Raw genomic sequence first — 13677 nt, 5'->3', positions numbered from 1 at the left:
TTTGCCTGTCTGCTAAAGCGGCTTTAATTTTCTAAGGTTTTAATTTTTGATCTTATTAACAATTTGCAAGTTATTTTAGAGTGGAATTTTAAGCTCATGTTCTATGAGTATAAAAAATATTAAATATATCAATTTATTAATAAAAAGATCCACCAGACCTATAACAAAATTTTTTACCGGGCCCACTATATAACAAAGGAAAATTACTCCTGGAAAATGCCCACTTCGGATCATTACAATGTGATGTGGATTACTCAAAATACAGTTTGGATCATTTTACAACACTGCTTTCAAGGACATTCACTTCAGATTTTACCATGCAATTTAGATGTTAACTTTTATATCCTTTTCTTTAACTTCCCTTACTCTATGACTTTTAATTACTCAATCAATTTTTAATTGTGATTTTCCATGTCTTACTGACTTTAGCAAATAAGGTGTAAACCGTTATGAGTATTTGCTAACATTTTCTCCTCAGAAGAGATGGTAGACATCAAAATCCTATAGGATAAGGAGTTAAAATATTTCTAATGTATTTTTTGTCTTACATAGAATAATAAAAAATCTTTGATATGGAACTTAAACATTTCACGTCATAAATTTTAAATTCATTGACTAAAATTATATATATATATATATATATATATATAATTTTAGTCAATGAATTATATATATATATATATATATATATATATATATATATACACTAGCAAAAGTACCCGTCGTTGACTGGGTTCAAAAATAGCCTACAGAAAATGGACTCTAATTTATGAAAGTATGATAGGTTATGGAAAGGAAGGGTTGTAAAGAAACAGCTTCGAATTCGGGGGTATCAAAACCAAAGCATGAGTTTTATGACAGACTTATTATCGAACTAGTAAGGTTGGTGAGAAGGAAGTACTTGCTGTGGCAGAAGATTTGAATGGTCATGTTGGAAATATTCCTGGTGATTTTGAGGCGGTATATGGACGAAATGGATATAATGATAGGAATAAAAAAGGGGAAAGTTAGATATCTCACTGCTGATGCAATTCTCTATCTATATAAGAGCCAGGTACGTCCAAGGATGGAATACTGTTGCCACATCTGGGCAGGAGCTGCTAGAAAGGACTTGTTCTGCCTTGATAGAGTTCAAAATAGACTTCATAGCCTCGTAGGAGATATCCTTTTCTCTTCCCTGCAACCTCTATCTCACAGAAGAGATGTTGCGAGTTTGTCTCTGATGTATCATTATTTTCATGGAAAGTGTTCGATTGAGCTTCAGTCTATGGTCCCCCCTCGCCAAACTTTCACAAGAAACACTCATCTAGTTGAAAACACTATCAATAATTCCCCCCACTCTTTATTTGTGCCTAAACCTAAACGTAGATTCCATGAACAAAGCCTCTTTCTTAGTACTGTTTTCCTGCTTTCCGACTGACTACAATATGGTTGTGTTCAAGTCTAACGTAAACAAGTTCTAGATGAGCCGTTCCATATAAGTTAACAAATTTACCGAATTGGACAATATAGTAACCTTATCTTATTTGACAATATAGTAACCTTATTCTCGAGTGGCCTCTTGGCCTTGATAATGTGGTGATGCCTGTGTAAAAAAAAAAGAAGAGGGAATTAAGAAAAACAATATATAAGGTCCTTCCCCTCCCCCCCCCCAAAAAAAAATGCTGAGAAAGCCAGGCTTCCAGGTAAAATGGAAAGGGACAACTTAAAGAATATATTCAGGATAGCTAAACAGATAGCAAAGACAAATGTGATTATTGTTGGAGAGAAGTGCATTCGAAATGACTGTGAAATGTAAGCAACAAATGAACAGGACTAGAGGGATACTTGGGGTGGGGGGTAACAATTAATTTTAAATGAAACAACAAAAGTATTTTTTAAATGTTCAGAAACCATAATGAGATGTAAATAATATAAATAAACAAAACCCTGAGAAACAATATTGATATTTTTTTTTCAAATACAGCGAAAACACAAATAAATACTTGACCCTTTTCTTGTCATCTCCACATGAATTCAATCTAAACTGAATGGAAATATGTCATGACGAGTTCTTTACAGTTTCCGTAATGTACTGCTTTCCATGTGACCACAAACCTTTATTTAAAATTGAAAATGTTTTGTTTTTTATTTTGATATATTTCGGTGGCCAAATCATAGATATATTTATCATACTTAATATTTAAGAATTAAAAACATTTAATTTTCAATGTTAAAATCGAAATAAGCAATCTCCTTACTTTGTAGCAATAAACAACATGGATGAAAAAATGGGTTGAGGATTCACAAAAATATCTGACAAAATTATAAAGTTTATTGAGAAAAAATGGAAACAAGGCAATTCGAACTAAAAACCAGAGAACAACACCCGACAGAGATAGTATACAGACGTCTGTTTGTTATGACTAGGGCTGTGACAAAAGCATATTCTTTTTATTATTTTGACTCTCGAGTATATATCAGTTAATAATTAAGTTAAGGAAATGAATAAAAAAATAATAATAAATAAATAAAAAAATATCCTATATGCTTTTAGATAGAGTGATGTGGTTCTTAATTGATTAACTGTGTCTGATATATACTCAAGAGTCAAAACAATGATAAGAAGATTGTATTAACATAGCCCTAGTTATGACCAACACATACCAAGGAGATGCTCTACACAATACTGATTTACAAGTATATGGATGACTTCAAGCTGTTTTTAAAAGAGTTATCAATAAACATTTTTCAATATGATTAGAATATTTAGTCAGGATGCAATTTATAATAGAAACGTGTGTTGCCTGAGCACTTAATGAATGTAAGAGTTTTGAATATTTAGGCATCCTGGAAGCGAACATCATAAAGTCAAAACAGATTAAAGATATAGGTTTAAAAAAAATTAAAAAAAACAAAACAAAATACAAAACAAAACAGAAGAACTCCTAAAAACAAATTTACATTACAGAAACGTTATTTAATGAATAACTACTTGGGTAGCATTTCTAGTAATTCTTTGGAAAGAAAAAAATATTACCTAATATATATGGATGATCTCAAACTATTGACTATTGGCATGGAATCTTGAGAAGGCTTATCATCACTCAAACACCAGAAGAGTTTACATCTGTTATTAGCAAGAAATCAATTGTAAAGGGCTGTTGTGAGAATAAAAAGTTTACAATAGGTATTGAAAGATACAGAAAGTACTGGAAATATGTAAAAATTTGTTATTAATAAGACTTTAAGTAATACTACCTGCTGTTGCCAGCATACGATCACTGATAACAACTCATGAGAGAACTCCTAGTGATTAAAAATAAGTAGCAGCAGCAGCAGATGTTGAGATCATAATGGAGTGTTTTTATGAGATTGTGGTAGGCAGTTGTTACAATAGTAGACAATTTGAATAAAGATATGCACCTCACCAGTCGCATTTTCAGGAGGAATCACTCACCTGGAAGAGAAGAAAAACAAAATGAAAGGCAAGTGTATAGAAAATGGAAAAAAGTAAATGTAAATAATAAAATTAGAATCAAATAGTAAGTAAAAACAAAAGAGAAAAAAAATCAATGAAACAGAGAAAAGAAATGCTTAAGTGGTTTGAACGAAATTTGTGATTCAAGCGAGGATCAGTTAATTGGTTGATCCAAGTTGTCTTTATGCAGAGCTACACAGAATGAAAGAGAAACAGCTGTGAATAAAGAGATAGAGATGGAAAAGGTGGGGATGGGGGGAGGGAATAAGACAGAAACAGAATTACGAATCAAGAGTCAAATTGAAAGCAATATAGGAAAAACAACATCCTGATGGAGTCAAAAAAGAGAGAGAAAGTTTGGTTGTTTTTGTTTTACGGCATATCAACCCTTTTTGGGTTATTTAATGCCGGATCTTGTCATTTTGATAAACGTTTTATTCTTTAAATCCTTTATATCTCTGGTTTGGTTTAGTTGTTTCGTCTTACGGTATATCAACCATTTTCATATCATTACATCTCGAATCTGGTCATTTTGGTGAAAGTTTTTATGCTTCAAGTTCTTCATATCTTGAAATATTTATTCCTGGTGTTTAGTTTTATAACATATCAGCTCTTTTGGGGTTATTTATACCGACTGGATTGTCATAATCAAACGTTTTTATGTTTGTAATTCTTTATATCTCCAAATATTTATTTATGGTGTTTGGTTTGGTAGTTTTATTTTACGATATATCAACCCTTTTCAGGTTATTTAATGCTGAATATGGTCATTTTAAAAAGATTTTATTCTTCAAGTATATCATAAAATATTTATTCGTTGTGTTTGGATGGTTGTTTTGTAGAGGAAAATAAAGCAAAATGTGTTCGTAAAAGTTCATAAATAAATTGAATATGCATTTCTTTGTGAACATTCATTTGGCTTTTTGGCTAAGAATAAAGTGTAGTATCCGTCTATTCTGGACTTGTTTAGTGAAGGAGAAGTCCTTTTAGACAAGGGTAACCTTATTTTTGTTCTACTCCAAAAAAGCCCCTTTTTAAGGAGCTAGATTTTTGCTGAGAATGCTGTTAGGAGGTTCGGAGTTCCTATCCCATTGCAGTAACCACCTGATGAGGGCCAGAGGATTAGTTGGCCGAAACGTTGTGAAAGAAAGATGAGGATAATAGTCTGCAATGAATAAATTAATGGATTTTTCCCACGTTACAAAACACACCTTGTGTTTAACTTTACGCTCGTAGGGAGACAAATAAAGAGGAACTCCAACAATTGTGTTTAACTTTACTCTCGTAGGGAGACAAATAAAGAGGAACTCCAACAATTGTGTTTAACTTTACTCTCGTAGGGAGACAAATAAAGAGGAACTCCAACAATTGAATTTTTTGTATGCTGATACAATCGTCATCATATTCAAATTAACATGTTTTATATGTAGGAATGTTTTTATTTATTTCGGTTTATCTCAAAATCAAATCCATCCTTTCTTTAGTAATTCTTTCAATGTGACCAAAATTTTAAGGGTAATTTTTTTTTCTCAGCCAACCTTGCAACTCTCCCTTTAATTAGTCTATTGAAGGGCTTATTTTTTGGCTAGCCTCTGTGGAGTTCAGGAGATTGAACGCTGGTAGTGGGGTCTCTTTCAGGTGTGATTTATCTTGAAATGATTCTAGCTTCCTCTCCCTTTTTTTTATTACGATCAGCTCCTTACATCAAGTGGCTTTATGCTTTGTCTGGAGCAACTTCCATAAGAAAAGAAAGAAAATGAACTCTCCTATTCTACCAACATCTCTTTATATTATCGAGACTTAATCTTCCTTTGATGTCATATTAAAAAGAACAAAAATTCTTTCACTTTATGTGAGAGAAAGATACATATAGACACACCAGCACTTCACACCAACCAAGCACAATATAGTCATTAAAGATCATAAATACATTCGGTATGCGTTTTAGTGTCAACATTCGATTATGAACTTCAATAATTGGATTTGCATCTTTTTATGCAATGCTAACATAAAAACGGTTTTACTGATATTTCTGCGGTGAGATCTTGTGTTTTTGTTTTCCTTTTGTTTTTTTTACATCATCAGTGGTTTCAGACTTATCATTCTTGTATTTAAAGGTAATTTAGAGAAAGTGTAACAGATAGACACGAACTGAAGCAAATTAAGACATTTAACGGTGGAATGAGTTGTGTAAATTGCACTTTTTTATTAATACAATATATCTTTTTATTTTATTTCATTTTTTTTGCATTATTTGGACTATTATTCTCATCTTGGTTGTTTTTTTTTCACAACGTTTCGGCCGATGTAACCTCCGACCATCTACAGGGTGGTCAAAAAGTCAGGTAACATTTTAAAGAAAAACGATATTAGCAATACACGTATATTTAAGTACCATACATTGAAATATAAAATGAAACAAACATGAAATATGTTTATTTTGTTAATTGTCGTCCATTTCTCTCTATCAATCGCTGGAAGCGATTAACCACTGATTGTGTAACACGTGTAATCATGTCAGCTGATATCCGCGCAATCTCCTCTTCAATAAATAACTTTAAAGACGCTATTGTATCAGGCCTCTTGCCATAAACGCTATCCTTTACATAGCCCCAAAGCCAGAAATCAGGAGGGGTAAGATCCGGAGATCTGGCTGGCCATTCAACTGGGCCACGGCGACCAATCCATCGTTGTGGAAAAATTTCATCCAAGAAATAATATTAAACGAATAGAGATTATAATGGATCATATTGTTTTTTCTACCTTTAACATGTTACCTGACTTTTTGACCACCCTGTAGAGTGACCTGATAAGCAGTGACCTCCCAAGTAATATATATATATATATATATATATATATATATATATATATATATATATATATATATATATATAAGGTATTTATTTGCTTTCCCACCAAAGCAAATTAGGCACAAGGTCGTTTTTTAATGTGGGGGAAAACCAGCTCCCCTAAAAGTAGGGTAAAAAGGGGGCACTCTGGTTGTGACCAAAAATAATAATTGTCCCAGTATAGAGGGTTTCCCCTCCATTGACTGGTACAAATTATCTTAAGTGCAGCATCTGAAGAACAGATGATATTTATTTGCTCCCCCACCGAGCAAATTAGGCACAAGACCGATTTTTAAAGTGAGGAATGAAGGGGAAATGGGGACCAACTCCCCGGGGAGTAGGGGAGCTGGATAGTGACAACTGGTATGAAGGGTTGCCCCTACATTGACCAAGGTCTTATCTGTGCGGTCGCCCCCACATATGGTCTTTGCTTGCAGTATCTGCCGAAACAGATACTACACTTTGATTCCTGCCCGAAGGCCAAGAACCCATTATATATAAGTAAACACTAATTAAATATGCAAAATAACATAGTATGCAATGCTCAAATAAAATTCCCTCGGAATGGCTACTCTACATTGGTTTATATGAGGATTAGTGCACCTTCACCAAGCGATGTTGCCTATAGTAACAGGACTAAGCTGAATAGTCTATGAGACTAAATGAATTCTGTTCCTAGAATCCAATAAGACCAAAATAATTAAGATATGCTATAATGTAGTTTACTTGTCAATAAGTGAGAGTAAAATTAATAATCTTAACTTCTTTATAAACTCAGCGTTTGAAAGGTAAAGGAGACTTTAGAGGAATATTCAAATATTTATGTATTTCGCATATAGAGATCCTGTCAGCCCATGAAGAAACCTTTTCATTTGTGAGAACATATACTGAAGTAAAATGAAATAAATATATTATATTACATCTTACATTATATTATATTATATTATATTATATTCCATATCATATTATATTACATATTATATTCAATATTATATTATATTATATCACATATATTAATTCCATATTATATTATCTATCTTCTATCTATCTATCTTCTTCTATCTTTCTATCTATCTATCTTCTTCTTCTATCTATCTATCTATCTTCTATTCTATCTATCTTATATATATATATATATATATATATATATATATATATATATATATATATATAATTATTATTATTATTAATTAAAGAAATAAAATGAACTCATTTTTTCACCTCCGACTTTGACCTTAATAGGATTAAAAATCATGACATTACATGCAAATGCAATACGTACAAACTATAGCACATTACCTGAGGTGTGCTATAGGCCTATTACCTCTACAGTTCCTCGACAATGGTACATTCCTATATTTTTTTTGGTGAGAGTCCACTGTCAAAATCGGTTAGATTCAATGGAAGTTGCAATATCTTTTCTCTCTATTAGATTTCTCCTTTCCTCGCTCCCCATTTACACCGCAGCGGATGCGTTCACAAGGAGCAGTACGAGGAAACGCCGGTTTGGAATCGTACAAGGTTATTTATGTCGTTTTTTTTTAAATTTTTTTTTTATGTTTTTCCCCTGATTTATGCTTTCTGTTTTCCCCATAATAAAATAAAAATAAAAAGATATATAAAGAAAACGCGATTGTTGTTATTATTTTCTTTTTTCTTTTTTTTAGTTAGTATAAGAGGCAACATGCGGGACTGACCGCTTCTTACTTCCGGTTTTAACGACTCTAACCGTGAACTCTAACTATGACCTTTATTTATTAATGCTTTCAACTCAACAGTTACTTTTACACAAAGAATTCATTCTTTAATATTTATTATTACAACGCAACGATATCATGATTTCACTTGCATTACACTAACATTAAGATTAAAACAAATAAATTCATTTACAATTCGAGGGTGATGCGTGATTACTGATACTAAACCAAAACAAACTTCACTGCGGAATTGATATTTGACCTAATTCACTTTGGGATTAATTCATCACGTTTTTTTTTGTTTTTTTTTTTGTGCTTCCGCCTCAATGATTAGAGTTCGAGCGCCCTCCCCCCCGAACTTCTTTGGAATTTTTCAAACACCAGGGCACCGCTGGATCGTTCGTATTGCATCACGCTCATTTTTATAATTGTTTTTGTTTTTTCACGATTTTTTTTTATAGTTTTAACATTTTTTGTTTTTATAATATTCAAACAGAGTTATCACTTCGCTTTGTTTTCATTTTACGGCCCCCCAACCACACACGCCTCTAAAAACCCGTGCAACGCCGGGTACCCACCGCTAGTATTACATATTATATTATATTAGATATTATATTACATATTATATAATATTACATTATATTGTATTACATATTATATTATATTACATAAGTTTTATGCCTGTAGACCAAAAACTGACAGAGGAGTTTGGTAGGCAAACATTTTTAAACAAATATATATGAAATAAAATGGAGGTGGAAGGGCCTGGATACTCAACATTTTATGAGAGAGAAAAAATAAATTAGAGTAAATTAGTGTAGTGGATTACGTCTAAAAGTTAAAATATCGTAGAGATTAAAAAAAATTGTGTTTGGAAATATAGCGGTGATAGATTAAATAAATAAAATGACACGAGATTACAAAATAATTTTTTTTTTTTTTTTTAAATTAGAAATAATTGAATTGGGATAAAATAGCGTAGTAACTTAAAAGATGGTGTCTAAAAATAAGAATAGCAGGTGATAAAATGGAGTCTAAAACTAGATAATGATAAAATAAAATACAGTAAATAAGTAAAATAAAAATAATAAAATTAAGTGAAATTACGAATTTTTTTTTTTTTTTTTTTATTGCGTTTAACCGGTGTCTAAGTTGTTCTCTTTAATAATTATTTTCGACAGAAAGGGAGCAACGTGGTAAAAACCTTTTCTTTGCTTAATTATATTGCTGGAATGGGAGATTATAGCTGACTCAATTAAACGTCGTGTGGATCTGTTATGTATGTGTTTAAGGAAAGTTGCTTTGTTAAAATCAAAATGGTGGTCGTTTTCCATGATGTGACAAAATATGGCGTTGAGTGTATTGTTGTTTTTTTACATCTCTTTTGTGTTCATATATTCAAATATATATATATATGCATACATAAATATATATATACAAAGATGTTTGTGCTTACTATAACCTTTTTACGCATATAATATGCAAGTATAAATCATGTAGAATATCTGCATGAATACAGGGTGACCCAAAGAAAACAATAGCTAAATGGAGGCAATGTAGAACATATGCTGTAGAACGGAGAAAAAAAAATGCTGAAGACCCTAGTGTTTTGATGTGATGTGATGTTTGGAATATAATAAACTAGTTATGACCAAAGTTTCATTTCATTCAGACAAAACACTAAGAAACAGGGCCTAATTAGAGTTGGTGCCCGTTTTTTGGGGGGAGGTCACCCTGTATAATTACACGTAATAGTTAACTAAAGATGATCATCCCATACAAAAACCGAAAAAACTAATCGGGAATTAATTAAAATGAATGCTTACAAGAATATGCAAATTAGCTAGGTATTTTGCAGATGAATGCAAGTCAACGACCTATATATAAGAAAGTTGCATTTTGTTTTTAAATAGAAAAAAAAGATTTAGATTTTTTTATGTGAATATAAATACAGAAAAAAACTAAATTTAATTTATAGGAGTATATATATATATATATATATATATATATATATATATATATATATATACAAACATATGAGAGATGTTCCAATAAATATAAATTATTAAACTAATTATTTGTTTATCATTATTCATTTCTCTCTCTCATATATATATATATATATATATATATATATATATATATATATATATATATATATATATATATTATTTCAACAGATATCACCTGAACTATTACTATTGAAGCACAACTTCAATTGTCAGGATCAAACTTGGTATAGACATTTTTCAAAGGACATGATGAAGGCTGTGTGTTCTTGGTTCAAGTCCAAATTGAATGTCGTGTTGGAAGTTAAATGCAACTTCTTCGATTGAGCTCTCTCTTTTAATTTCGAATATACATCACTTATTGACCAAGATATGAGGGTTTTTTTCTTTCCTTTCCAAAACGTGTCAAATTTCTAGATACAGTGGGGCGATTGTCATTTTTTTCAAAAAACTCAAATTTTCGTTATCGATAGGATTGAGGTCTGGAGATTGTGCAGGATAATTCAAACACGGAATTTCATGCTCTTCAAGGAACCTTTTAACATTGCCAGCTGTGTAAATGGGAGTATTATCCTGCATAAAGATGGAATTATCATCCAAATTCCAGGTAAAAAATGCTCAGTCAACTTATTAATGTACTTGGCTGAATTAATTCGAGTTGGCAAGCAAATTATAGGCCCTGGACCATTAGCACTAATAACACCCCACACCAAAACTGAACCTCCACCATCTTGCAGCATTGAAACTGTGCACCTAGGATTAAATTCTTCATCCTTCCTTCAACAGACACCCTGCCTACCATCACTGCCTAGCCTATTGAACTTGCTTTCGTTGCTAAAAATCACTTTCGTCTAATATAAAGAGTCATGATCTTCATTGCATCTGACAAAGTTCAGACGGTGCTTTCTGTTCTTTACAGAAATCATTGGCTTGCATCTTGCAACACAGCCTCGCAAATTACATTCCTTCAATCTGTTCTTAACTGTAGAAAGAGAGCACTTTTTAACAAGATTACACTGCTGTTGGATTTGGGGAACTGTTTCACATCTGGTTCTGAGACTGCAGATCTTGATAGCATTGTCTTCCCTGTAAGAAGTAACTCTAGGACGACCAGATTTAGGGGCATCACAAACACTGCCGATGTTTTGGTGCTTTTGCACAGTCATTTGTCAAATCTGCAGCCGATTTCTTGATTGAGTACACCAGAAAGGTGGAGATTAATGAACTTCTGACGATCACTAAGAGAAAGTCGAGGCATATGGACTAAATGTTACGTTGTATAACCTAGAATAACAGCAATTACGATTAGAGATTCTTTGTAACCTAAAAGGTGGATATGTTAAGCTGGTTTTAAGCTCATATGTTGCTGCAGAATTTCTTTTTGCCTTCTCAATTTGAAGTTATTTTTTTAAATTGATGTGAACATTAGGATACTTCAATTAAAAGCCAAATATAAACAGGTAAAATTATAGAGGAATACAAGGCAAATAAGATTAGGTATAGGTTGTTTAAACAGTTACATTCAATTTAGTTTAAATTTGCGGTTTTTGAAAAAGTGACACACTTTTTTTGCGTATATATATATTATTTCTTACATTAACAGATATTACTTTGTAGGGTTCAATAATAAAGGTAAATAATGAGAGACATCCTAGAAGCATTCAAGAATATCAGAATTCCATTTCTTCAAATAGAAATCTTTTATAAGAGCAAATTTTGTAAATCATGCAATGTTTGGTTTCTGTATAATTAGCCCTTTTGAAAAGACATTATTTTGAAGATAAGGCAGCACTTCTGTGCTGAGCAAATCGTTAAACAACAGCTCACCTATTAAAAAAACGGAAAGATTCGAAGAAAATTTCGAAAGAGTTTATAGAAATAGTCTGGAGCCTAAAGACTTTCACCATCGTCGTTTTTTTTTTTTTTTTTTTTTTTATTCATTTCAGTGCCGCATGAAGCGAAGACAAAATTGAAATTGAAATTCAATTTTTATGGAAAGCAGAAGAATGCAAATTCTTTAAAAACTTAAATGCGATCAATAAGCCTGGAACCAGAAACGGAGGAGGTGTAGGTGAATATAATTGAAAAAATCTGAAAGAATCTTGAGCGAATTCATTTTCATCTTTTAAGCATTGGAATTAGTTTTCACCTTGTCCAAGACTTTCTTATATTTTTTTTAGAAAACTTTTAAAAAAGCCATTTGATTTGTGAGTGGGGTAGAGAGTTAAGTTTTAACCTTCTAATTACATGATAATGCTTATAGGTTGCGCATGATTATCCAAGTAGATACGGTTTCAGACTACGTAATTGGATATGGGATCTACTGTATTTAATTGCATATTGCTACCATTCGGTTCAATAGAAAACGCTCTAAAATTAAAAAATAATTTAAGATAAAAATATTATAAAAACAGAGTAAGAATAGAAATAAAATATGATAATAAAAAATACTAAAAATATAGAGAAAGAAAAAGAAAAAAGTAAATATAGGGAGAATAGGAATGAAAAAAGAAGAGAGAGAAAGAGCTAAATATAGATGTGGCTTCTATGAACAAAGATTCTTTCCGAGAACTGCCCGCCTGTCGAACACTGTTCCACTGGTCTGCTTCCCGATTGACTACAATATGGTGGCCTTTAAATCCAATATAAGCAAGTTCTTGTAAACCCAAACCCTTAAATAATCTAAATTCTATCAAATCTACATCATTAACAATTATAACACCACTAACTTACATTCATAAACCCTTATCCTCTCGTTGCCTTTGGGTCTTGTTAAGCAGTGATTTCCTTGTAAAATAAATGTCTTTTAATAAATACCAACATGCAGTTCACATATGTATGCCGACAAAAAAGAAACAAAATAGATGTTAACACTAACCCATACACAAAATAAGGTGTTTTTAATTATGTTTTACCACATGAGAAGAACTTTTGTTTTGGAATGAAACTTTGTTTGCTAAAAGAATCATTTTCACCTTGTCCAAGACATTCTTATATTTTTTAAGAAAACTTTTAATAGCCATTTGATTTGTGAGTGGGGGAGAGAACGGTAAAGAAGTAAAGAATTAACTTCAATTAATTTTGATACAATGTTCATCTGATGATAATGCGAATTCTTTATTTATTGAAATGTGATAACGAAAAAATTTGAAATCTCGGAAATACGCCTACATATAGAGGACATGTTAGAATATTCATTTCCAGAAGTTGATAAAAAAATATTTTGAATTTTACTTGTTCCATTTTACCTTTACCTTTTGAGCTCTTTGACTTCAGTCAAAGAGCTCAAAAGTCAAGGAACCCCTTCGTCGGGCTAACACTTGTTTATATATATATGTATATATATATATGTACATGTATATATGTGTATATATATACATACAAATATATATGCATATATATATACATATATGCATATATATATATACATATATATGCATATATATATATATACATATACATACATATATGCATATATATACATATACATATATATACATATACATATATATACATATACATATACATACATATACATATATATACATATACATATATATACATATACATATATATACATATACATATATATACATATACATATATATACATATACATATATATACATATATATATGCATATACATATACATATATATATAC

At 31.2% G+C, this 13677-nt stretch overlaps 1 protein-coding gene across 9 annotated transcripts in view; it reads right to left on the bottom strand.

Moving 5' to 3' along the window:
• Positions 1 to 13677, bottom strand: part of LOC145297652 (N-acetylated-alpha-linked acidic dipeptidase 2-like) — a 1311662-nt gene that overhangs the window by 1024984 nt on the left and 273001 nt on the right. For 2 of the 9 annotated variants that reach the window (XM_080143817.1, XM_080143811.1), the window contains exon 2: positions 3406 to 3439. The exons of 5 other annotated variants lie outside the window; for them this stretch is intronic. The gene's annotated coding sequence lies outside the window, so the exon portion shown is untranslated. Of the gene's footprint in view, positions 1 to 3240; positions 3440 to 13677 lie in introns of those variants that run through there. 2 more of the 9 variants (XM_080143814.1, XM_080143813.1) reach the window with 2 other exon arrangements.

This window comes from Euprymna scolopes, chromosome 18 (assembly GCF_053919585.1).
Source record: "Euprymna scolopes isolate OS-2025 chromosome 18, ASM5391958v1, whole genome shotgun sequence".
NCBI classification, from domain to species: Eukaryota; Metazoa; Mollusca; class Cephalopoda; order Sepiida; family Sepiolidae; genus Euprymna; species Euprymna scolopes.
This window is presented reverse-complemented; position numbering and strand designations above follow the sequence as displayed.